At 41.0% G+C, this 25,992-nt stretch overlaps 1 pseudogene; it reads right to left on the reverse strand.

Moving 5' to 3' along the window:
• Window positions 1-24,211: 24,211 nt before the first annotated feature.
• On the reverse strand, window positions 24,212-25,784 carry LOC133251564 (G2/mitotic-specific cyclin-B2-like; annotated as a pseudogene).
• Between the last annotated feature and the right edge of the window lie 208 nt (window positions 25,785-25,992).

Here is a 25,992-nt window from a genome sequence, read left to right on the forward strand (position 1 = left end):
GTGTAATTATCAACAAGAAAAGTACTATATATTTGCAGGCAAAAAAAATGTCCAAAATACTATGTATAATTGTGTAAAATGGTGTTTTTCCAATAAATCGTAACTACATGTACAAATGCACATGTGTGTGTAGACATGTGAATATATATAGTACATAGGAAAGGACTGGAGGACATACACCAAATTATTAGTGATTTATATATGGTGGGTAAGACTGGGAAAGTTAGGTTTTTTTAACTTGTACTAATTTGGAAATAAAAAATGCTTTTTATTCCGCCCACTTTATTGAGGTATTGGTGGTGTTGTATAGTCGCTAAGTCATGTCTGACACTTTGTGACCCCATAAACTGCAGCACATCAGATTTCTTTGTCCTTCACTATGTCCAGAGTTTGCTCAAACTCATATTCATTGACTCAGTGATGCCATCCAACCATCTAATCCTCTATCACACCCTTCTCCTCTTGCCCTCAATCTTTCCCAGCATCAGAGTCTTTTCCAATGAATCAGCTCTTCGCATCAGGTGGCCAAAGTATTGGAGTGTCAGCTTCAGCATCAGTTCTTCCAATGACTATTTAGGGTTAGATATCCTTTAAGGTTGACCTGGTTTCATCTCCTTGCAGTCCAAGGGACTCTTAAAGAGTTTTCTCCAGCACCACAATTCAAAAGCATCAATTCTTTGGCTCTCAGTCTTCTTTATGTCTAACTATCACATCCATACATGACTACTGGAAAAACCATAGCTTTGACTATATGTACCTTTATTGGCAAAGTGAAAGTGAAAGTGAAGTCGCTCTGTCGTGTCCAACTCTTTGCGACCCCATGGATGGTAACCTACAAGGCTCCGTGGTCCATGGGATTTTCCAGGCAAGAATACTGGAGTGGGATGCCATTTCCATCTCCAGAGGATCTTCCCAACCCAGGGATCGAACCCGGGTCTCCTGCATTGCAGACAGATGCTTTACCATCTGAGCCACTAGGGAAGCCCACAAAGTGGGCAAAGTGAAGTCTCTGCTTTTTCATATGCTGTCTAGGTTTGTCATAGCTTTTCTTCCAAGAAGCAAGTGTCTTATTGAGGTATAATTGACATATAATAACAATATTTTGTAAATGTAAGGTGCATGATGATAGATACATTTATATATTGCAAAAAGATTACCACTATGACATTAGCTAATACCTCCATCCCATCACAAAATTACCATTTGATTTTTATGGTGAGAATATTTAAGGTCTACTCATGTAGAAACATTCAAATATGTAACACAGTTTGGAAAAAAAATTTAATGGACATGTGACATGTGATCATTCTAAGATGAAAATATATTTTAAAGAAGAGTTTATTATAAACAAGAAATGGTCAATGTGTTTTCTAAAATATCCTAAAATTTAGAGATGTTTTCAAATCAATTTAGTAGGGAATTCCCTGGTGGTCCAGTGGTTTGGACTCAGTGGTCTCACTGCCTTGGCCAGGTTCAATCCCTGGTTGGGGAAGTGAGACCCTGCAAGCTACCTTGTGGCCTCAGGTTAAAACAAACAAACAAACAAACAATTCAGCAGCCACCTTAGTAATCCAGGATGGTTAAATATTTCTTAGAAGCATTAAATACAGATTAAATGTGGTGTTTTGTAAATAAATTTTCCTTTTCTCCCTTCTCACTGATACCAGGCTAGACTATATAACTTGCTCTGGTTAATGAAATGTGAGTGAAATTGATATGTGTAATTTCTGAACAGAAGTTTTAAAAGCCAGTTCAGGGTTTGCCATGCTCTCCTTTGTTCTTTGTCACAAGACCAGCAATATTCCAGAAAAGAATTTCTCCATTAGTCTTGGAGCAGAACTTCAGCCAACCTTGATGGACATGTTACAAAACAAGAAAGAGAAATTTGCTGTTGTACGCCACTGAGATTTGGGGGTTTTTTCTTACTGCGACATAACCTAGACTGATACATCTATTCACACACTTCATCAGTTTCTTAAGGAGAGAACCTCCACTGGCCTGGAAATCATGACCACTGGTTCTAATCCTAGTTCTGCCATAAACTTTCTGTGATTGTATTAGCTAGGATGCTTCAGACTGCAAGAAATTGAGAGTACAGTAAGAAAAAAAAAGAGTAGCTTCAATGGGGATTCTTACCATCGTGCATAACAGGAAGTCCAGAGTGGCAGTTCATGACATCATTGAGGATGTAGAGTCGGCCATCTTTGTGCTTGCCCTTCCTGTCATGGTGTACAGTGGCTATAGAAGTTTCAGGTGTCATATGCAGACATTATAGTATCCCATGAAGAAGAAAGGAGTATTTTTCTTTTTCTTCTTACTTGTTTTTACTTGAGGAATGTATTTCTTAGGAATTCCTCAGTAGACTGTCTCAAGATTCTATTGGTCAGGATTGGTCTTACAACTGTGCCATACCTGTCACTGCCAAGGGCAATGAGAGGCTATGATTGGCTTTGACCAGGCATAGCTCATGACCCCTCAGGAGTCAGCAGTGGCCCCTTTTCTGAGCACATGGAATTATGGCAAATAATTACCCAAACAAAATTGGGAAGAAGGGGAGGATATAATTAATGTTTACTTTGGTGACCTTAAGCAAGTATCCCTCCTTAGACTTTAGTTCCTCCATCAATAAACTGAGGCTATTGGACAAACTGGCTTCTAATACAAGGATTGTTATCACAGAGTCCATAGAGTGTCCACTGAAGAAATGGAGTCCAAACTTCCTTACAGGGGCTTGGGTGTGGCAGAGCTATTGTCCCTGGTTCCAGGGTGCCACTGACTAAGGCCATCAAAAGTCTTGTTTCATCAGCTTCCTAATAAGCAGACGCAGCATGACTTTCAGCTCCCATAAAACGTTGCATTTTAGATTTTACATGCTCTGTGTGAATGCAGTCTAGGTATGGGATATACATGTGCAGTTTTGTTAGTTTTCAGTTACATATCAGATTGACTTTAAAAGCACTTTGAAAGCTTATAAAGTGCTTTGTGCTTAGAGATTTCTTTCCAATAGCTCCCTCTTCTCCCATGTCCCATACTCTCAAATCTCTGCATTCCCTTACAATTTGCCTTGACTCAAGACACTTTATTGGTCAATTTAATATAAGCCAGTCTCAACTGTTCTTGAGCCATGAACTTCAAAAATAATTTATCATCATCATTATTAAAAATAACGGTCAGAAATGATTTGGGAGCAGGGAGCTACAAAACCAAGTGGGTAGACCTCATGATATTGAAGCTGAGGTCTTCACTTCTGCTTTCAAGGCACTGGTTTTCTTGTATCTAGGCATTGGCTGCAAACTGCCTAAGAATGGGCTCGTCTAAAGAAAATGCCAGAGCTCTTTTTGGTCAAGTAGACACATATGCAGCCAAGGCCTGCTTGGGCAGTGGAAGGGGGTTAGGATCTGTAAAAACTGATACAATTGAAGTCATCCTAACTTCTCTGTTCTTTAGGATACTTTTAGCAACTACCTCCCCAACCCTACTGCATGCCCTGGAAAGCTTTTATGAACTGTTTGTAGCTTTGCTACTTTTTACTGAAAGAAGGAATCCTAAATGGTGTATAATTTCTTGACTAGCTTTGAGGAGATCATTTTTTTTCATCTTGGTAATGTACTAGGATGCTGATGTCACTGTCCTTTTCCCAACAGACACACTGCCACCACACTCTGGTCCACAGGAAGGAAGACTGTTAAAGACAGTAACTTCAGCCATCTCAAATTCTTATTTGTCACCACTAAGATACAAAGCCTAGTATGTCTCCTGGGGTGGCTTTGTATTCCTGGAGGACCTCTAAGAAATGTTGCTTTTGGGCCATAAGAGAGTAACCATAAGAGCTGTCAGTCAAGGATATACCAAAATCAGCAAATTAGAATGGACATAGCCCATCAGGTAGTAGTTCCAAACTATTTGACACTGGGCAGTGATTGATGGCTGAGTTTCTTATGGAGGGTTAGATGCTTTCCTGAGGCTCAAGTACCCATAAAACAAAACCAAAGAGAAAGAGGAAGAGTAAATTACTCATTCTGCAAGTCTTTTATTGTTAAAGCAAACAGATAAAAAGAAACACAAAATAGGTATATAGTTTAATGAGTTAGAAGGAGCACCCTTCTAACCACCACTGAGATCAAGAGATAAAAGTGTGTTATTTATCGCAGAAAGCGCTCTGTGTGCCCCATCTGATCTTACCCCTTTCCCCAAAATAACTACTATCCTGAACTTTTATAGTAATCTCTTCCTTGTGTCCGTTATAGTTTTACCATGAAAGTGAGCATCCTTAGACACTCTAGTTTTTCTGATTAAAAAAGAATCGATGTCTTTCAAGCCTCTTCTAATCTACAGATTTCTCATACATCCCTTTCTTTTTATTCCAATTTACCTTTTCATCTGTAGAGTTTTCCTAAAATACTAATGTTGCTGATTATATATTCATTGTACAATTCCTAGGTTTTCTGTATTTTCTAAAGTTGGGAACTATATTCAGAGACCCCCACTAGATTCAGGTTCAATCCATTTGGTAGGTGTCACTGAGTTCTTTCACCAGGAGGCACATGAAGTCTGATACATGCATGTTTTTAGATGTTAACATTAGCCAATGCTCAATGCCTGGGAATTGCTAAATGGGGATGTCTAATTCTATCATTTCCTTTTCATTTATTAGCTAGAAAATTTATAAACAGATGCTTCCCCTCATCTATTCTTTGACTACCAAATGGCAGGGTTCGTATAGGAGATGCTTGATTCTTTCTCTTTATTTACCATAAAGATAATGAATTGGTTCATAACATCCTCTGAATGTAACTAACTTGCTTTTTAAAAAATACCATTATTAATTCAAGAACTTGAGCACTAGATTGCACTTTTAATCTATATCACTTGTATCTGCTGGAGAAAGGATAGGCAACCCACTCCAGTATTCTTGGGCTTCCTTTGTGGCTCAACTGGTAAAGAATCCACGTGCAATGCAGGACATCTGGGTTTGATCCCTGGGTTGGAACCATCTCCTGGAGAAGAGAAAGGCTACCCAATCCAGTATTCCAGCCTGGAGAATTCCATGGACTGTATAGTCCATGGGGTCACAAAGAGTTGGACACGACTGAATGACTCTCACTCTCACTACTCTCTTGTGTCTTTAATATTCTGAATACATGGATTTGTGCTTATGCTTGTGAGACTTGGTTATTTTCTTGGTTCTAGTGGCTCAAGCTCATGTGAAGATGAATGTAAAGAGTTTGAGCTGAAGGACTTTGACAAGGTATGATCCATTTGGCAAGATCTTTGTCACTGTCAGATGGAGGTCATTAAAGATCCCATTTATGCAGCCTTATGATTTCATGAGCTTCAAGTCCCCTTCTGATCCTCAAGTTTGACTTTGCATGTGGCTTGACAGCAGAAAGAGAGTACCCAATCATACTGGCACAAAGATTTTCTTTTTGCTCACTAGTCAAGATTTTCATAAGAAATGGATAAATTGGCATTTTGTTGTCAAAGTTATGTTTATATTTTTCTCCAAGGAAATGTGAGCCCTGAAAATACTTTCCTTATAATCTTGCTTCTTTCCAATTGACTTTGTCTAGTTTTCGAGGGTAATCCTGTACTAGATTGTTCTTTATTTTCAGGTTTTGTTCAAGGCGAAGACATATTTATTCTAGGTAACTTGAAGAAAAGCACATCCTTTTCAAGCTGAGTCCACTCACCCACATGGCCCTGAGGCAGGCCATTGATTTCTCTCTTTCTCTCTTTCTTACCAGCAATGAGGTACTACTGTTAGAAACCAGGTACCTTTCCTTGGCAATAGCAGCTGCTAACTAACAAGTAGGTCATTAACTAAGGGTAATGATGGATACAACCAGATTGCCTTGCTGGTCTTTAAAACCGTTTTCCCTTCAGAATGAAAGAGAATGTCGTTTTGATACTTGAGTCTGTAAATCAGCATTTAGAATCAACAGATGAACTAAAACATATTCTTACTCTATCTCTCCATGCATGGAAAAAGACAAAATTTGTGTTTTACCTTCTTGCTCTTCTTTGTTTGCTTGTGGCATACCTAGGCCCAGTTGATGACATTGGTCACTCCTGAAAATGAATCGAATGTTTCTGTTATCAACGGAGAATTGGTTTGTAAAATTTCAAAGCCCTATTCTTGATTATCTGAGTCATATGGAAAATAAAAAATTAACAAAAAATAGTAATTAATACCGATTTTCTATAGCCTACTAGGCAAAGTCTAAATTAGATGACTTCACTTAAAGCTTTGGTGGCAGAGACCTAATTAATGAAAAACACCAGGCTTAAACAATTGGCTATCCATCTTTAAGCATAAGCGAAGGACAGAATCCATATGACACTTCACTGTGGATAAAAAATGAACAATTGCATGAGTCCTGGATAATCCTGATTTGACAGGGCACCCTGGAGACTTTTAAATACCCCCCTTTTCCTGTGACATATGGATTCTACACCATTGTCATATTTAATCTGAGAAACTGGGTTCCCATGCATTCTGTTTGTTTGTTTCCTTGCTTGAGGCCTGTGGCTGGGGCTGCATGAATTTGTTGCAACTGGAATGAGCTTTTTTGTTCAGCCTGTAAGATGAAAACCATAAACATGCTACAAAACACCAGAATATAAAGGGGATTATTGGTGCCATAATTAGAGAACTAGGAGGTTGTTATTCTAGTTGTCCCTCCACCCTCCCAACCATACACATGTCTGCTAGACCAGGAACAAAAGAGATTTAAAAATCAGACAGCCTTGAGTTTATTTTAATGGGAGCCCTCTTAAGTCGGGGCATAGTTGGAGGCCATTTAGTTGACAAATAAAGAATGCTTGCTTTGTCTTGGTGCCTCAGAAATTAGAGAATCATCAAAATAAATCAACACCAGATAACCAAAGAATCTGAGCCTCTTGTTGTGCAAACTTGTAGGTTATGTGAGAAAACATAACCACCTATGTGCATATTTCCCCAGTTATTTGAATGTTTAGGTCCCCCTTCAACTCTCATTTCAAAAGAATGACAGTTGGAGGGAACTGCTTTCTCCAGATCAAGTGAGTTGTCCTTCACAGGAGGTGTTTAACCAGAGATCCAAGGTCCATCTCTCAGGCCCAGTACACTGAGGATTCACTCATAAAAGAGGGTAGATGTTTGAACAAGACAGTTGAAGACATTTTCCAATTCTGAGAAGGTATGTGTTAGAATGCAAATTTAAAGGGAAATTAACTTTTGAAAACCATAGCAAAGAAATATTTTCCCAAAGGGGTGAGTGCTTTTGGAGATTAGGACAAAACAGCAAGTATGGTCTTAATGGGAATCAGTTGCCCATTGAATTAAATTTTAATGTTTCTGCGTACCTCTTGTTCCTACAAGTTTCTCTTCCTGTACATTGTGGCCATTTGATGGAGCAACCTCATATGACCTTCAGTGCAAATGAAATATGTGTATAAAATATGTATACACACACACACACACACACATATATACATACATATAGAGATATACACAAACCTATATTATCTAATCTTGACTCCTAGGGAAGAGGGAGACAGGAAATGCAAGTGTGCACTACATAGACAAATGTTTTTCTACCCTTTCTAAGCCCCTTTACTTAGTCAATTAGTTATTCAGAGAGATGTGATATCTTTTTGAGACATCTCAAATTCTTTCAGGACACTGCAGTATGTCATAAACTGCTTTATATGGTACCCTGGAAACTGGTTTAAAACTATCCAACTAAGGTATATAATTTAGTTAAACACCCTTTTATACCCAAGAACATCTGGATGTTGAGAAACCGAAAGTTTATTGGAATAATATAAAATTAACTGTTAGTGAGTGCCTCAAATGGATGATAGCACAAAAAGGTATATAGAAAATATGGAATGAGTCACTATATATCCTGGAACAGAATAGTAAATATGTGGCATAAATACCACAGTTTTCCTATCCTGTAGTCATGGCAGACACTGCTAATTGAATACAGCAGTCCTTGAAGTTGGGCTTAACTTCAGAGTCTTAGACCAGAACTCCAGATAATTCTATTATTCAGAATTACCCAGAACTCCAGATAATTCTGTTATTCAACTGGAGTTCCCTTCTGCCATTCTTTTGTGAACTCTTCCAAAGGCTTTTGTCCTCAGCACTGACAAACAGTTCTTATCAAAGTTTCCAGTAATTAAAGTCCATGTTGCCAAGTCCAAATGTCAATTCTTAGGATGCATCTTGCTCAATCTATTAGCAGTTGATTGCTCCCTTTTTCATAATATACTTCCTTTACCTGGCTTCCAGGACACCATACTTGATTTTTTCCTACCTCTTTATTGTTCCTTCTCAGTATCCTTTCCTGGTTCCTTCTTACCACCTAGATTTGTAAGTACTGGAGTATTCTTGGGCCCTGAATTCTCTTGATGACCTCATCAGGTTCACAGCTTTAAATACCATGTATGCCGATAACAACCAAATTCATATCTATAGCTTGGATCTTTCTTTTTAACTTCAGAGTCCCAATTCCTTATTCAAAGCTTCATTTAAGTATCTAAAGGTGACTCAAACTTAACAGGCTTAAAATTTAACAATTTCGTTTTATCTTTTATCTTAGTTGCTCAGACTAAATCTCAAAAGTTATTGTTTACTCTCTCCCTCCCTCCCTCTTTCTCTCCCCCTTTCCTGTCCCCCTTCCTCCTTCTTTCTTTCCTTTTTTCTGTCCATCATTTTTTCCTTTCCAAAACCATATCTAATTCATCAGCAAATCTACCTTAAATACTTTGTATATCTGGAGTCAGATTACTTCTTAGCACCTTTGTAACTATTATGTCCTCGGGTCTCCTGTTAAATACCTGCTGTGATGGATAACTCATTTCTGGAGAAAGTAGTTTCCTCTGACAGTCTTTCGAAACGAGGGTTGTAGGGTGTAATATTGTTATTTATAATAAAAAATATATATTTGGTCTTTGTCCCCATTTCTGTCACAGAGCTTCTAAACCCTTGGAATTTCCTGTGTGAAAAGAACATAAAGTTGTCTTTTGTTAGGCTAATGAGGTGACTTTTGGAATCCAGTTAAGAATGGGGGCTGGTTGCTAATGAAGTCAAACATATGATTAGAGAATTGAAACTTTCATTCCCCCTCCTTCCTTCCCCATCCCTGTCCCCTGACCTCTGGGGATAGAAGAGGGGCTTGAAATGGAGTTCAACACCAATCACCATTGACTTAATTAATCATGCCTAATGATCAAGCCCTATAAAACCCAAAAGGACAGGGTTCAGAGAGCTTATGGGTTGGTGAACACACGGATATTTGGGGAGAGTGGCATGGATGTTCCATGACCTTTCCACATACCTTGTCTTACGCATCTCTTCCATCTGGGCATTCATTTGTATTCTGAATTATATTCTTTTTAAAGTAAACTGGTAATCTAGTAAGCAAAATGTTTCTCTGAGTTCTCTGAGCCATTCTAGTGAATTAATCGAACCCAAAGAAGGGCATCACTGGAACCTCAGATTTATAACCAGTTTGTCAAAAGCACAGGTCAGTCAGAAACATCTGGGCTTGTGAATAGTCTCTAAAGAGGTGGGCAGCCCTGTGGGCCTGAGCTGGTAACCTAAAGAATCTGATGCTAAATTCAGATAGATAGTATCAGGATTGAATTGAATTGTAGAATACCTAAATGGTGCTAGAGAATTGCTTGGATGTATGGAGGACTACCTGACGGCTTTACGGTGGCTCTACGTGCATCCCTGTGTGAGGCTGACAGGGGAGTCGGGGTCTCAAATTGGCCAGCGACTCCTTTTCAGGGAGCACTGGCCATGCCCCCAGGCCACCTGGAACTGCACCATTGCCATTTTCCACCATATTTTCGTATTTTTGCAGAGTAAAGCCAGCGGGGTCTGGCCCACCCCTCCGCCCCGTCTCCCCAAGCCCTGACCCAGCGGCCTTGTCCCCCACCAGGCACGGGATCACTTCCTTGACCCCACGTCCAAGGAGTGGTGGCTGCACGGGCACAGGAGGGCTGAGAGGAGCTACTCCACATTCAAGGTCAGGAGGGGCGGCTGTGAGGAGATACCCCTCATCCAAGGTAAGGAGCAGTGGCTGCACTTTACTGGAGCAGCCGTGAAGAGATAGCCCACGTCCAAGGTAAGAGAAACCCAAGTAAGACAGTAGGTGTTGTGAGAGGCGTCAGAGGGCAGACACACAAACCATAATCACAGAAAACTAGTCAATCTAATCACATGGACCACAGCCTTGTCTAACTCAATGAAACTAAGCCATGCCGTGTGGGGCCACCCAAGATGGGCAGATCATGGTGGAGAGGTCTGACAGAATGTGGTCCATTGGAGAAGGGAATGGCAAACCACTTCAGTATTCTTGCCTTGAGAACCTCATGAACAGTATGAAAAGGCAAAATGATAGGATACTGAAGGAGGAACTCCCCAGGTTGGTAGGTGCCCATATGCTACTGGAGATCAGTGGAGAAATAACTCCAGAAAGAATGAAGGGATGGGGCCAAAGCAAAAACAATACCCAGCTGTGGATGTGACTGGTGATAGAAGCAAGGTCCAATGCTGTAAAGAGCAATATTGCATAGGAACCTGGAATGTCAGGTCCATGAATCAAGGCAAATAGGAAGTGGTCAAACAGTGAAGTGTCAAAGAGTGAACGTCGACAATCTAGGAATCAGCGAACTGAAATGGACTGGAATGGGTGAATTTAACTCAGATGACCATTATATCTACTACTGTGGGCAGGAATCCCTTAGAAGAAATGCAGTGGCCATCATGGTCAACAAAAGAGTCCGAAATGCAGTACTTGCATGCAATCTCAAAAATGACAAAATGATCTCTGTTCATTTCCAAGGCAAACTATTCAATATCACAGTAATCCAAGTCTATGCCCCAACCAGTAATGCTGAAGAAGTTGAAGTTGAATGGTTCTCTGAAGATCTACAAGACCTTTTAGAGCTAACACCCCAAAAAGATGTCCTTTTCATTATGGGGGACTGGAATGCAAAAGCAGGAAGTCAAGAAACACCTGGAGTAACAGGCAAATGTGGCCTTGGAATACGGAATGAAGCAGGGCAAAGGCTAATAGAGTTTTGTCAAGAGAACGCACTGGTCATAGCAAACATCCTCTTTCAACAACACAAAAGAAGACTCTACACATGGACATCACCAGATGGTCAACACCGAAACCAGATTGATTATATTCTTTGCAGCCAAAGATAGAGAAGCTCTATACAGTCAGCAAAAACAAGACCAGGAGCTGCCTGTGGCTCAGACCATGAACTCCTTATTGCCGAATTCAGACTTAAATTGAAGAAAGTAGGGAAAACCACTAGACCATTCAGGTATGACCTAAATCAAATCCCTTATGATTATACAGTGGAAGTGAGAAATAGATTTAAGGGCCTAGATCTGATAGATAGAGTGCCTGATGAACTATGGAATGAGGTTCGTGACATTGTACAGGAGACAGGAATCAAGACCATCCCTGTGGAAAAGAAATGCAAAAAAGCAAAATGGCTGTCTGGGGAGGCCTTACAAATAACTGTGAAAAGAAGAGAAGCAAAAAGCAAAGGAGAAAAGGAAAGATATAAACATCTGAATGCAGAGTTCCAAAGAATAGCAAGGAGAGATAAGAAAGCCTTCCTCAGCGATCAATGAAAAGAAATAGAGGACAACAATAGAATGGGAAGGACTAGAGATCTCTTCAAGAAAACCGGAGATACCAAAGGAATGTTTCATGCAAAGATGGGCTCGATAAAGGACAAAAATGGTATGGACCTAACAGAAGCAGAAGATATTAAGAAGAGATGGCAAGAATACACAGAAGAACTGTACAAAAAAGAACTTCACGACCCAGATAATCACGATGGTGTGATCACTCACCTATGGCCAGATATCCTGGAATGTGAAGTCAAGTGGGCCTTTGAAAGCATCACTAGGAACAAAGCTAGTGGAGGTGATGGAATTCCAGTTGACCTATTCCAAATCCTGAAAGATGATGCTGTGAAAGTGCTATACTCAATATTCTGACAAATTTGGAAGACTCAGCAGTGGCCACAGGACTGGAAAAGGTCAGTTTGCATTCCAATCCCAAAGAAAGGCAATGCCAAAGAATGCTCAAACTACCACACAATTGCACTCATCTCACACGCTAGTAAAGTAATGCTCAAAATTCTCCAAGCCAGGCTTCAGCAATACGTGAACCATGAACTTCCTGATGTTCAAGCTGGTTTTAGAAAAGGCAGAGGAACCATAGATCAAATTGCCAACATCTGCTGGATCATGGAAAAAGCAAGAGAGTTGCAGAAAAACATCTATCCCTGCTTTATTGACTATGCCAAAGCCTTTGACTACGTGAATCACAATAAACTGTGGAAAATTCTGGAAGAGATGGGAATACCAGATCACCTGACCTGCCTCTTGAGAAACCTATATGCAGGTCAGGAAGCAACAGTTAGAACTGGACATGGAACAACAGACTGGTTCCAATAGGAAAAGGAGTTCGTCAAGGCTCCTGCTTATTTACCTTATATGCAGAATACATCATGAGAAACGCGGGCTGGAGGAAGCACAAGCTAGAATCAAGATTGCGAGGAGAAATATCAATAATCTCATATATGCAGATGACACCACCCTTATGGGGAAAGTGAAGAGGAACTAAAAAGCCTCTTGATGAAAGTGAAAGAGGAGAGTGAAAAAGTTGGCTTAAAGCTCAACATTCAGAAAACGAAGATCATGGCATCTGGTCCCATCACTTCATGGGAAATAGATGGGAAACAGTGGAAACAGTGTCAGACTATTTTGGGGGGCTCCAAAATTACTGCAGATGGTGAGTGCAGCCATGAAATTAAAAGACGTGTACTCCTTGGAAGGAAAGTTATGACCCACCTAGATAGCATATTCAAAAGCAGAGACATTACTTTGCCTACAAAGGTCCGTCTAGTCAAGGCTATGGTTTTTCCACTGGTCATGTATGGATGTGAGAGTTGGACTGTGAAGAAGGCTGAGCGCTGAAGAATTGATGCTTTTGAACTGTGGTGTTGGAGAAGACTCTTGAGAGTCCCTTGGACTGCAAGAAGCTCCAACCAGTCCCTCCTAAAGGAGATCAGCCCTGGGATTTCTTTGGAAGGAATTATGCTAAGGCTGAAACTCCAGTACTTTGGCCACCTCATGTGAAGAGTTGACTCATTGGAAAAGACTGATGCTGGAAGGAATTGGGGGCAGGAGGAGAAGGGGACGACAGAGGATGAGATGGCTGGATTTCATCATCAACTCGATGGACTTGAGTTTGGGTGAACTGCGGGAGTTGGTGATGGACAGGGAGACCTGGTGTGCTGCCATTCATGGGGTTGCTAAGAGTCGGACACGACTGAGTGACTGAACTGAACTGATGGAGGACTCTCCCTCCCCGTTCCAATCTAATACACACACTCTAACACACGTTAGAATTGGTGACTAGAACCTTTAAAAGGGACCTTGAACTTTTAACTAATTTGGGGGGCATATACACAGGTGGGTGTATTTTCTAACATAAGTCATAGATTTGCATGTAAGAAGATGCTCATATTCTTTGATTATTGGGGCTGGCTATCTCTTGTTTGAGTATTATATTATCCTCCAAACTGGTCTTTCTGATGTCACCTTTGCCACCTGTCCCAATCTCATTTTCACATAGCAGCCAGAAGAATTACTTAAAAATGTAAAATACCACTTGTTCTCCCCTTCTTCTACTCTGTCCAGCCACTCAGGTTTTCTCACTATTCTGCAAACACACTAAACACATCTCCCCAGGCCCTTTGCACTTGCCCTTGCCTTGCCTGAAATATTCTTTCAGATTCTGACACGCTTCACTCATTTCATTCAGGCCTCTGCTCAAATGCCCCTTATCAGGAAGGAGTACTCTAATGAGACTATTGAAAACAGCATCCACTTCATTTTTCATTCTCCTTACTTTGTTTCATTTGTTTTCATAATATTTATCCCTGTTTGATATATTATATTTTTATTTATTTCCTTTTCTCATTCTTTCCCCCTTCCTTCCCTCCAGTATTAAGTCTATGAGAATTCTGGGCTATTCTTTGCTGTATCTCTGACACTTAAAACAATTCTATTTTAAGTCAGACTTCCTGGAACTGAACTCTGTGACTAGTGCACAGGAGATTTCCTAGGGCTTGTTCATAGGAGTAGCAAGTGAAATGAAGTGTGATGGGATAGAGGTAGATGTAGAACTGATTGGTAATTGCAGCAACGTCATGGCCTCAGATCTGGGATGGCCCTTGGGTTGCCCTGAATTAAGGCAAGGAGGTTAAACTTCAGAAATGAGCAGTCATTGGAGGTGGGTTGCTACTGGAGAAGGAACAGAATTCTGGGCAAGGCCTCTTCCTTCTGTGAAATTCTCTGAGCAATTCTCATAAAGGGACTCCGCTTAAAGCTCTAAGTAGCCAGTATTCTCAAGCAGCTCGTGGTCCTGAAGGAGGAGAGCTGGTATCCCACAGCACCCTCTCCACGTGCTGAATACCTGGGTATTGAAAGCTTGGCTGTGACACTACTCTCCATCTGAGGTGTCTTCTGTTCTATTCCAGTGCTGTCAACCCTGAGAACTCGGTGCATGCTGTGACTCCCTGCTTACTACCAAACAGCCACTTGCAGCAGCTTCCCAAGGTCAGGAGATGGAGAGGGTCCGCTGAGGCCTTGTCTCAGAAGTCAGAGCTGGCCTTCAGCTTTGGGAAGCTGATATCAGGCCTGAAAGTGAGAGGTATTTCTACTCTGTGTCCTTGGGGACAAAAGCAAGAAAAGAATATTTACTAAGAAAGACAATCCATGTCTTTGGGGCAAATCTTTCCCAAATTTGTAAGAATGAATAAGAAATCATTACATTTGATATAAAACAACTGAAAAGTCTATGATTTTAAGTCATATCACACCATAAACTGATTTTCAGTGTCTCAAATCTCAAAAATTTATGCCTCCTGGAATACTCAAAGCAACAAAGTTGTTATTCATCCATTCATTCACTAAGTCATCTATCTGTTCAGTCACTCATTGACTCAACAATCTTTTTTTAAATGTCAAAATGAATTCTAGGTGGATGGTGAATATACAAAACTAAAATATTAACTTCTTTAAAAATGCTTACATTTTGTGCTAAGATAAGTTTGTTTATCACATGGATTATCTCAGTTTATTGTACAATAATTCATAAAGTAGATATTATGGCACATATTATTTTTCTCACCTTTTTGAATTAGAGTGATTAATCACTTGCTCAAGATCATACAACTAGTAAGTGGCAGTGGCATCCAATCAAGATGTTTGAGTTTGTAAAAGTCTCAATAAGTAGTATACTCTCTCTCCAAACAGGGAATTAGACTCTTAAGAAGCTTACAGTTCAATAGAGAGATAAAACAATAAATGAAGTTGCGCCACTGAGGGAGTTAAGATGTGCCTCCAAGATCCAAGTATCAGGTCCATGTCCATTCTTCTCTACTTGTTTATATACTTCGAGAATGGAAGATTGTAGTATTCCTAGCAATTTAATCACGATGCTTCGGCTGCATGTAACAGAATATCTAATGAAAATGGGTTTAAATGATAGAGTAATTGCACACAGGAAGAATTCTGGAAGTAGGTAATGCCCAGGTTGATTGATTTGGTAGCTCAGTGAGGTCAGGCTCTGGGTCAACTTTGCCATGATGACACTTGGCCCAGCTCTATACTAAGCCATTATGAAGAATAGAGCTCTGGGCCCCATAGACTTTGGTGAGGTGCACGAAGGGCAGCAGAAAGGACCCCACACCAAAGATCTTATATACACACAGGAACTGAGTGGGGTCAGTTGCCTCAGTAACTTCTACATTTTACCTGAAACCTCCTCTCTTCAAAAATATTACCTGAACTTTAGACAGTTGGAGTCTTAAGGCCACTGGACCTAGACTCAGATTCCCTGGGATGGGTTGGGAGTGACCCAAGGGCTGCAGAGCAATCCTAAGTTGAATATCTGAGGTAAAGCCAGACTGAGAGTCAAGCAGAGAATCTGACCAGAGCCACAACCTAGGGAGCCAAGGAATAATGATAAGGAGAGAAATTAGAGAGACTGAAGCTGAGCAAGCAAGTGTGGAGTGGAGTCAGAAAGTAGTGCCTGAGGTCATTCCTGAAAGTGGGATCTCTTTGAGGCAGCTCCCTTCAACATCTCGGGAAAAGAGCTGCACTAGTTCAGACACAAATAAGTAATAAGTAAATAGAACAAATGACAAAGATGTCTTCACTTCCTATTTCTAAACAGCTGGTCTTGAGGACCAAAGCAGGAGAGATGAGGCTACCTGGGTTTGGCTTTTTAAAATGTTCAGAAAGGTAACAGACTGTGCACTGGTGAGACATACTATTTTTATTTATTTATTTATTTGCCCACCACACAGACTGTGGGATCCTAGTTCCCAACCAGAGATCAAACCTGCACACACAGGCAGTGAAACCACAGAGTCTTAACCACTGGACCGCCAGGGAATTCCGACACACTACTTTAAATAAGAAAATATTTTTGGTTGAAATCTAGGGTGATATGTAGTATTAAAACAGTCTCTTTTGTTTATGAGGGTCTTGATGGAGTATGCAAAGCATTCACCCATTAGTCCTGTAGTTGCTGACACGCTGTTTCTAGTACATACTGAAGGAAGTTGCCCCTGTTTCTTTTTCCTGGAATAAAATGTTACTTACCACTGTGAACATTTTTCACTATGTTCATGAACAATGTAGCGGAAATGAGTAATAAACAGAACGCTGTCAAATATATATCTTCCCATAATAGATCCTATACCTTAAAATGCCTACAGGGAATCACTTTTTAAAGTCTGTAACATGCAGTAGTTTTGATACGACTGGTTGAGCCATGCAGAAATGATTAAAAAAAAGAGTAATAAATTCAGATTTTATACCAGGCACTGAGCATTAAGCCAAAATGAAACTACCATACTCAAATCTTCTGCAGCTTAGAGCTAATTAGACCTACATTTCTGGATGGCATGAGCATCATGCAATGCAGCAATTGTTATAATAACTATATTCTCCTTGAGTGCTGTGTGGTGATTTACACCAGTGATGCCTGTCAGGGCTAATGGACTTTCTAGGAGGAAGTCTCTGGGTGCTCTGGAGCAGAAATGGGAGCTTTGCCCCGGGGCATCTCTCCCTATTGGATTCCTGATGATTGTGCCAAGTGTTTGGCAGGGCAGAGGTATAGCCCAGGGGGCAGTAATGTCCATGTACATTTTAGTTACCAGTGAAACACACTATTTCAGATAATGACAGGGTTTTATATAGATTTGAAGAGAAGCGATAGTTTGTACTACTACTGAGGGTTGTTGGGAGGATAAAGTATTACTGTGTCTATTAAGTTCTTAGCATACTGCCTAGCACACAGTTAGCACTCAATAAATAGATGTTCTTTTAAAAAGTAAATGTTCCATCTATGGCTTGGAATATATGGTTTATCGCAGATTGACTTTTAGTGCTAAAATCAGGTACTGTGTCAACTGATGCTGCGTGGTTAGTGATTTTAATGCCCTGGATTTCCCCAGAAAATTACATAAGCAAGGGTAATCCAGGGTCTCTGTTGATCCTGACTCATGTTTCACACATATAAGTGTGCTAAACTCCAAGCTTAGAAATACAGGCTTGATTCAGTGGAAAGCATGTCTGAACTCTCCAGCCCCCGCACCTATTTTGTGAAGAGAGCCTATTGTGATGGTAGGGAGATTTCCAAATTACCAGCCAAGAGGGTGGTGAAAGGGCAGAGCATTTTCTGGGAGGTCATGCTAGGGGCCAAGTGGGAAGGGAAGAGGGGATTCCTTGCAAAAGCTACACAGGCATGATCCAAGGAGGATTGGTATGGACTGTCTTCCAGGGAAACCAGATTGCCACACGGTGATGACAAGTTCTCAAGGCAAGAATACTGAAGTGGTTTGCCATTCCTTAAAGGCAAAATGATAGGATACTGAAAGAGAAACTCCCCAGGTCAGTAGGTGCCCAATATGCTACTGGAGATCAGTGGAGAAATAACTCCAGAAAGAATGAAGGGATGGAGCCAAAGCAAAAAGAATACCCAGCTGTGAATATGACTGGTGATAGAAGCAAGGTCCGATGCTGTAAAGAGCAATATTGCATAGGAACCTGGAATGTCAGGTCCATGAATCAAGGCAAATTGGAAGTGTCAAACAGGAGATGGGAAGAGTGAATGTCGACATTCTAGGAATCAGCGAACCAAAATGGACTGGAATGGGTGAATTTAATTCAGATGACCATTATATCTACTACTGCGGGCAGGAATCCCTCAGAAGAAATGGAGTAGCCATCATGGTCAACAAAAGAGTCCGAAATGCAGTACTTGGATGCAATCTCAAAAACGACAGAATGATTTCTGTTCGTTTCCAAGGTAAAACATTCAATATCACAGTAATCCAAGTCTATGCCCCAACCAGTAACGCTGAAGAAGCTGAAGTTGAATGGTTCTATGAAGACCTACAAGACCTTTTAGAACTAACACCCAAAAAAGATGTTCTTTTCATTATAGGGGACTGGAATGCAAAAGTAGGAAGTCAAGAAACACCTGGAGTAACAGGCAAATTTGGCCTTGGAATATGGAATGTAGCAGGGCAAAGACTAATCGAATTTTGCCAAGAAAATGCACTGGTCATAACAAACACCCTCTTCCAACAACACAAAAGAAGACTCTATACATGAACATCACCAGATGGTCAGCACTGAAATCAGATTGATTATATTCTTTTCAGCCAAAGATGGAGAAGCTCTCTACAGTCAGCAAAAACAAGACCAGGAGCTGCCTGTGGCTCAGACCATGAACTCCTTATTGCCGAATTCAGACTTAAATTGAAGAAAGTAGGGAAAACCACTAGACCATTCAGGTATGACCTAAATCAAATCCCTTATGATTATACAGTGGAAGTGAGAAATAGATTTAAGGGCCTAGATCTGATAGATAGAGTGCCTGATGAACTATGGAATGAGGTTCATGACATTGTACAGGAGACAGGATCAAGACCATCCCCATGGAAAAGAAATGCAAAAAATTAAAATGGCTGTCTGGAGAGGCCTTACAAATAGCTGTGAAAAGAAGCGAAGTGAAAAGCAAAGGAGACAAGGAAAGATATAAACATTTGAATGCAGAGTTCCAAAGAATAGCAAGAAGAGATAAGGAAGCCTTCTTCAGCGATCAATGCAAAGAAATAGAGGAAAACCACAGAATGGGGAAGAATAGAGAGCTCTTCAAGAAAATTAGAGGTACCAAAGGAACATTTCATGCAAAGATGAGCTCGATAAAGGACAGAAATAGTATGGACCTAACAGAAGCAGAAGATATTAAGAAGAGATGGCAAGAATACACAGAAGAACTGTACAAAAAGATCTTCACAACCCAGATAATCACTATGGTGTGATCACTGACCTAGAGCCAGACATCCTGGAATGTGAAGTCAAGTGGGCCTTAGAAAGCATCACTAGGAACAAAGCTAGTGGAGGTGATGGAATTCCAGTTGAGCTATTCCAAATCCTGAAAGATGATGCTGTGAAAGTGCTGCACTCAATATTCCAGCAAATTTGGAAAGTTCAGTGGTGGCCACAGGACTGGAAAAGGTCAGTTTTCATTCCAATCCCAAAGAAAGGCAATGCCAAAGAATGCTCAAACTACTGCACAATTGCACTCATCTCACATGCTAGTAAAGTAATGCTCAAAATTCTCCAAGCCAGGCTTCAGCAATATGTGAACCGTGAACTTCCTGATGTTCAAGCTGGTTTTAGAAAAGGCAGAGGAACCAGAGATCAAATTGCCAATATCCGCTGGATCCCCAAAAAGCAAGAGAGTTCCAGAAAAACATCTATTTCTGCTTTATTGACTATGCCAAAGCCTTTGACCGTGTGGATCACAATAAACTGGAAATTTCTGAAAGAGATGGGAATACCAGACCACCTGACCTGCCTCTTGAGAAATTTGTTTGCAGGTCAGGAAGCAACAGTTAGAACTGGACATGGAACAACAGACTGGTTCCAAATAGGAAAAGGAGTACGTCAAGGCTGTATATTGTCACCCTGTTTATTTAACTTATATGCAGGGTACATCATGAGAAACGCTGGACTGGAAGAAGCACAAGCTGGATTCAAGATTGCCAGGAGAAATATCAATCACCTCAGATATGCAGATGACACCACCCTTATGGCAGAAAGTGAAGAGGAACTCAAAAGCCTCTTGATGAAAGTGAAAGTGGAGAGTGAAAAAGTTAGCTTAAAGCTCAACATTCAGAAAACGAAGATCATGGCATCCGGTCCCATCACTTCTTGGGAAATAGATGGGGAAACAGTGGAAACAGTGTCAGACTTCATTTTTCTGGGCTCCAAATCACTGCAGATGTTGACTGCAGCCATGAAATTAAAAGACGCTTACTTCTTGGAAGGAAAGTTATGACCCACCTAGATAGCATATTGAAAAGCAGAGACATTACTTTGCCAACAAAGGTCTGTCTAGTCAAAGCTATGGTTTTTCCTGTGGTCATGTATGGATGTGAGAGTTGGACTGTGAAGAAGGCTGAGAGCCGAAGAATTGATGCTTTTGAACTGTGGTGTTGGAGAAGACTCTTGAGAGTCCCTTGGACTGCAAGGAGATCCAACCAGTCCATTCTGAAGGAGATCAGCCCTAGGATTTCTTTGGAAGGAATGATGCTAAAGCTGAAACTCCAGTACTTTGGCCCCCTCATGCGAAGAGTTGACTCATTGGAAAAGACTCTGATGCTGGGAGGGATTGGGGGCAAGAGGAGAAGGGGACGACAGAGGATGAGATGGCTGGATGGCATCACTAATTCCATGGTCGTGAGTCTCAGTGAACTGCTGGGTTGGTGATGGACAGGGGGGCCTGGCGTGCTGCGATTCATGGGGTCGCAGAGTCGGACATGACTGAGTGACTGATCTGATCGGATCTGATCTAATGACAAGGAAATGATAATGTTGTTATTAATTCCTGAACTCTTTTCAAATCCTTCATTCATATCTTAAAATGAAACTCAGATATACTGAATGCTTCATCTCTTTCCAGATTTGGACCAAATCTTTTATATGTTTGATTTTTTCTAATCCTCTCAATGACTTGTAACGTGGATATTGTTAGTGCCATTCCTTTTGGACAGGGAAACTGAAATTTGGTGTGGTTATATGACTTGGCCATAACATGACCCAATTAATAGGTATATGGGAGTTTAACCCAGTTTAGTCTAACTCAGAAAGTCATGATCCTGCCCCTGTCCCCATGTTCCCTGCTGAGAAGGTTGTGGGATTGCATTTGTTCATTGTCCCCAGATGCTCTCAGTTTGTAGTACATGACCTCATGCTTTTTGGCTACCAGTAAAGGAATGAATTCAGCCTCCTACCAGCCTTGATTGATCCCCTGGCTCATGCTCAGCACCACACTAGAGTGGGATAGAAATAAAAAATATGAGGTGGGATTCTTGGTTTCAAGGGAAGAGCACACATGGGGCATTTAGTGAGCAGTCCAACACATTGTACAACCAAAGACTAGCATGGCAGGCATCACAATCACCTGCCAAGTATGTCACAGCACTTACTTCGTGCTCCCCATGCCATAAACTCTAATTCTTGTGGCACTCTTTCCTGCTGATTCTGGACCTGGTCTTGGTTTCAGAATCCCTTTCAATGCAGGACCCCCGGTGGATATAACCATTGGATCTAGCCACCATCTCCCTGTAAGTGTTGTTGTCACTCAGAGGAGCAGGAGATTGGAGATCCGGAGGGTCTCGACAAAGGCTTAACTGGGGGTCGTGTGTGGAAACGCAGTCCTGAAGGGGTTAGGGTTTGGGACTGGGATTACAAGAAAAGAGAGTATTCCAGGTGGAAAGAAGCACATTAGCAAAGCCTCTGAGTTGAGAGTGAGGGAGTAGCCTCCTGGGGATGGGGACAGAGTGACTTTCCCAATGTGGATGCTCTTGGGGCAGAAAGAATGAGATTGAATAGAACTTTTTTTGACTTGATTTTGACCTATTTACGAACATCCTAGCCTATCTCAGAGATAATAAGATAGTAAGAATATTAACTCCTATTTATTGAGGTTATTGTGCCAGTTTTACTGCTATTGCATACATGCGTTGTCTTTCTTTTTTTTTTCATCCTTAGAACAAAGTAAATATTGGCATTCCCATTTTATAAATGAGAGTAACTAAAAAATAGACATAATAGGTTATATAGCTAGTTACCTAGCTGGTAGGGCAGGTTACTGAAATTCAAGAACATCTTAAAGACTTTACCAAAAAGTACCTGATCCTGTGAACTGTATCTTCCCAGCATGTTCTTCTGCTGCACATGTGCACCTGTACATATAAAAAGACAATGCACACCCATGTCCACAATCCCACACATAAACTCATACACAAATACAGATACAGATGTAGCTACACACATGCACATACATGCACAGACATGCATGTGCCGTGCACTCATGTGTGTACTTATATACTACATACATACATATACACACATATGCATAGACTGTATGCATGCCGTTCTTCTGGAAAGAGTCACTGCTCTTTGATCCCAGGGGTAAGTATAATGACCCAAAACAGGCCAATCAGCTTTTTTTCCCCCAGCATTTGAATCTCAGGCAGAGACACATAGAGACAGAAGAAAGCTGAGCCATCTGATAACAATGCTCTGGAGAATGCATCCTGAGTGACTGATATGCCTGAGCTGCTGGGTCCTTGTTCTTCTTGTGCTTGGTTAACCAACTCTTCGTTTTATTCAGCAAAGCTGCACAGTAGACTTGCAATTACTTTTTTCTCCCCTTAAGTCAATTTCTATTGCTTTCTACCAAAGAGCTCTAATTGATACAAATTATCTCTTCAGTTTAGCTAGTGCCAGTGATGGGGGTCCATTCTAATGACAATGGTGGTCAGTGCAATGCTGAAAGTAAGGAAGGGGCTTTTCATCGTTGTGTTACAAAACTGTCCATGGGGTAGGGCCATGATATAAAGGAGACTGTTATAAGAGGGCCTTCTGGAATTTACAGTAATAAACCAGTTACAAATGGGAGCCAGGACAGAGAGCCCTTATTCTGAATCCATGAATTATAACATCATGGCCTGATGTTAATTTTCTTGGTTGTAGCTTGCCTATGTTTTCCCCATTACTTTTTTTCTGGTATGGATATGATGGCTAGATAATATTTTGCCTCTTCACCCTTCAATCCTTCAGTGGATATTTACTGAAACACTCCATATGATGGTAGATAATTGGGAATACAGGAGTAGTTAAAACTACAGAAACAGAAATTTAGAGCCAGAAGACATATTTGAAATGGTATAGTCCAACCCTTCTTCTCATAGAAAATAGAGGTTTAGAACAGTTTAGTGACTTAAGTAGGATCACAGAGCTTAGTGTTAAGTGTACATTTTGGGACTTGTGATGTAGGTCTTGTCTCCTAGGTCTGTGATATTAATGGTTCCTGATCAGGCTCCTAGAATTTAGATGGAGTGCTGGGACATGCAGACAGGAAGCGATTGGTAAACTCAGCCCTGCATCAGGTAACCTTCCTCTTTCTTGACTGAATAGCTCTGCAGTAAACAAATATCCCAAAACACAAAATTAACAGTGGTTTCCAGTCTAAGCTGAAAACTTAGTTTGGAGACTTAGTATGGAAGTATTCATACTTGATACTTGAAGGAAGTGATCCTTCAATAGGATCATTAGTTATCTGTATCTTTCATTCCCAAATTGGGCTTTTGAAGGTGAGATCACCCAAAGGGAGAATAGTATCTGTTGTGCCAGTGTTATCCCAATGAGCCACATGAAGTATAGAGCTCTGCTTTTACTCTGTAGGCACAGAGAACCCCAATAGCTGAGAAAAAGAGATAGGTGTCTTATAAAGCAAGATGAAATCTCCTTATTCAGTGACTTTAGATACATTAAATCTAAATAGAGAAATGTGGACCAGTGGATATCAGAATCTTGCCATCTTATCAATCAAGTAAAGACCCTAGCTTTTTTTTTTTTTTTACCTTAAGAAAATCAATAGCTTTATTTTTCTTCAATATACATATAGAAAACCAGTCTGAGAAGAAGTTTCACGAGATAGACCAGAGGATTATATACAAACTCAGGAATTCCAGATCAGCAAGACAAAGTGCACAGACGACACACTCTTCCACAGGGCCCTGGAGCTTAGGACTGTCCCAACAGAGGTGAGGCAAGCTCCTGGATGGCTTTTGAGTTCAGCTGAGGAATTGTGCTGATCTTCAGGAGTTTGCCACTTGCATACTTATTCTTGATGGTGGTGAACTTGGTCATGTTCTTGTTGACGCGCCCAATGTTTTTGGCCTTGTGCCGCATGACCTTCAGCACCTCTCTCTATATATAGCCAGTGTAATACTGCTGCTTTAAGTTCCATTTTTCTTGGTTAGAACCTTCTGGGACAGGCAGGAAGTGCCTGCCGCCACCTTAAAAGGGTGATAGTGCACCATGTCATAGTCAACGAGAGTCAGCTCCATCAAGTATTTGGCTGAAGTGTGCTATTCAACATCCATATTCCCGGCTTTCGATGCCTGCCTTAGAAATGTAGCGGCAACGGTTGACTCAGCTCAAATTTCAATTCTTTCAAAATCAGAGTGTACATTTCTCAAATTTGAGAACTGGTGTAAGCATTGTTGGTGATGTAAACAAAGCCTTCAATGTTTGGAGAAAACATTTCCTCATACTTGGAAGCCAAGAGCAGTGCCATAATGCCAACCAGCGGAAGCTTCTTTGGAGAGACTGGCTGAGCCTGTAAATATCGGCCCATGATGGCAACACACATGTACAGCGTTTCCTGCAGCAGCCTGAACTTGGAGTGCACTGGCACCAGCCAGTCCACCAGGATGGCACACATGCAGCCATTTATATCTCTCCCATCTAAGAAATGTGGATTTATGGACTGTAGCACCTCAAGCTGCCTTAGATACTGGTAGATATCCTTCACGTAGTCACTGCAGAGCTGAGAGTTCTCCCAGTCTTCAATATCAATATCCTCAATTTTGTAGAGCAAGGCATCAGAGAAAGCTTGGCAGAGGTTCTCTTCCTTCATGGAGACGTCCTGAGGTGTGGGAGAAGGACCCTTTGGAGCCAACACTTCCATCTGCACTGGTTTCACAGAAGCAGTAGGTTTCAGGTGCTTGTTGACATTTGTTGTTTTGGTGGGTGGAAAAAGTGCTTTAGTGTTCTGGATTTTCTGAGCTGCTTGTGTGGCTCGGGTTGTAACCCAATTTCCAATTTCTTCTAAAACTTCCCACCTGATAGTCACATGACTTTTAGGTTTAGAATTAACTCCTGTGTCATTATTCTCTAAATCGGTGGATGCTGTCGGGCGTTGGAACAGCACCATGAGGAAACGGACAGGCAAGAGTGGCAGCCCCACCTAGGGGAAGACGCAGGCTGGACACGGAGAACACTGTGCTATTAGGACTGCCAAGACCCTAGTTTTTAATGACTATCTTAGGCTACCTTGATCTCTGCAGAATAAGGTAGAATGGACCATTTATTCCTCCTTGAAATTCAATTTTTCCTTGACTTCTGTAACACCATAGACTTGCTTTTATTATTTCTGGTTGCCTCTTCTCACTACGTTCTTTGTAGCTTCCTCTTCTTCCACCTCTCCTTTTAATGTTGGGTATTACAAGATTTTGTCTTGATATATCCCTCTGCTTGTTTTATAAACTCTTCCTAGTCAACTTTACTATGGCAGTCATCAGCTGTTCCCCCAGTATCCATCCACCCTTCCTTTAGTAAAAGCAAATTGATTTCTTTTGATAGGATGAATAAAACCTCTACGTCTCTCAGCATATGTGATTCTGATGTACCGGTAAATAACAACCAGAATTCAGGGTGGGAGGAAGCCATAATTTGTAATATTTCTTTGGTGTAAATACTCTCACCACCATCAAAGCCTACTAATTCAGGACATATTAAAT

Source organism: Bos javanicus, chromosome 7 (genome assembly GCF_032452875.1).
Source record: "Bos javanicus breed banteng chromosome 7, ARS-OSU_banteng_1.0, whole genome shotgun sequence".
Classification (NCBI taxonomy): Eukaryota; Metazoa; Chordata; class Mammalia; order Artiodactyla; family Bovidae; genus Bos; species Bos javanicus.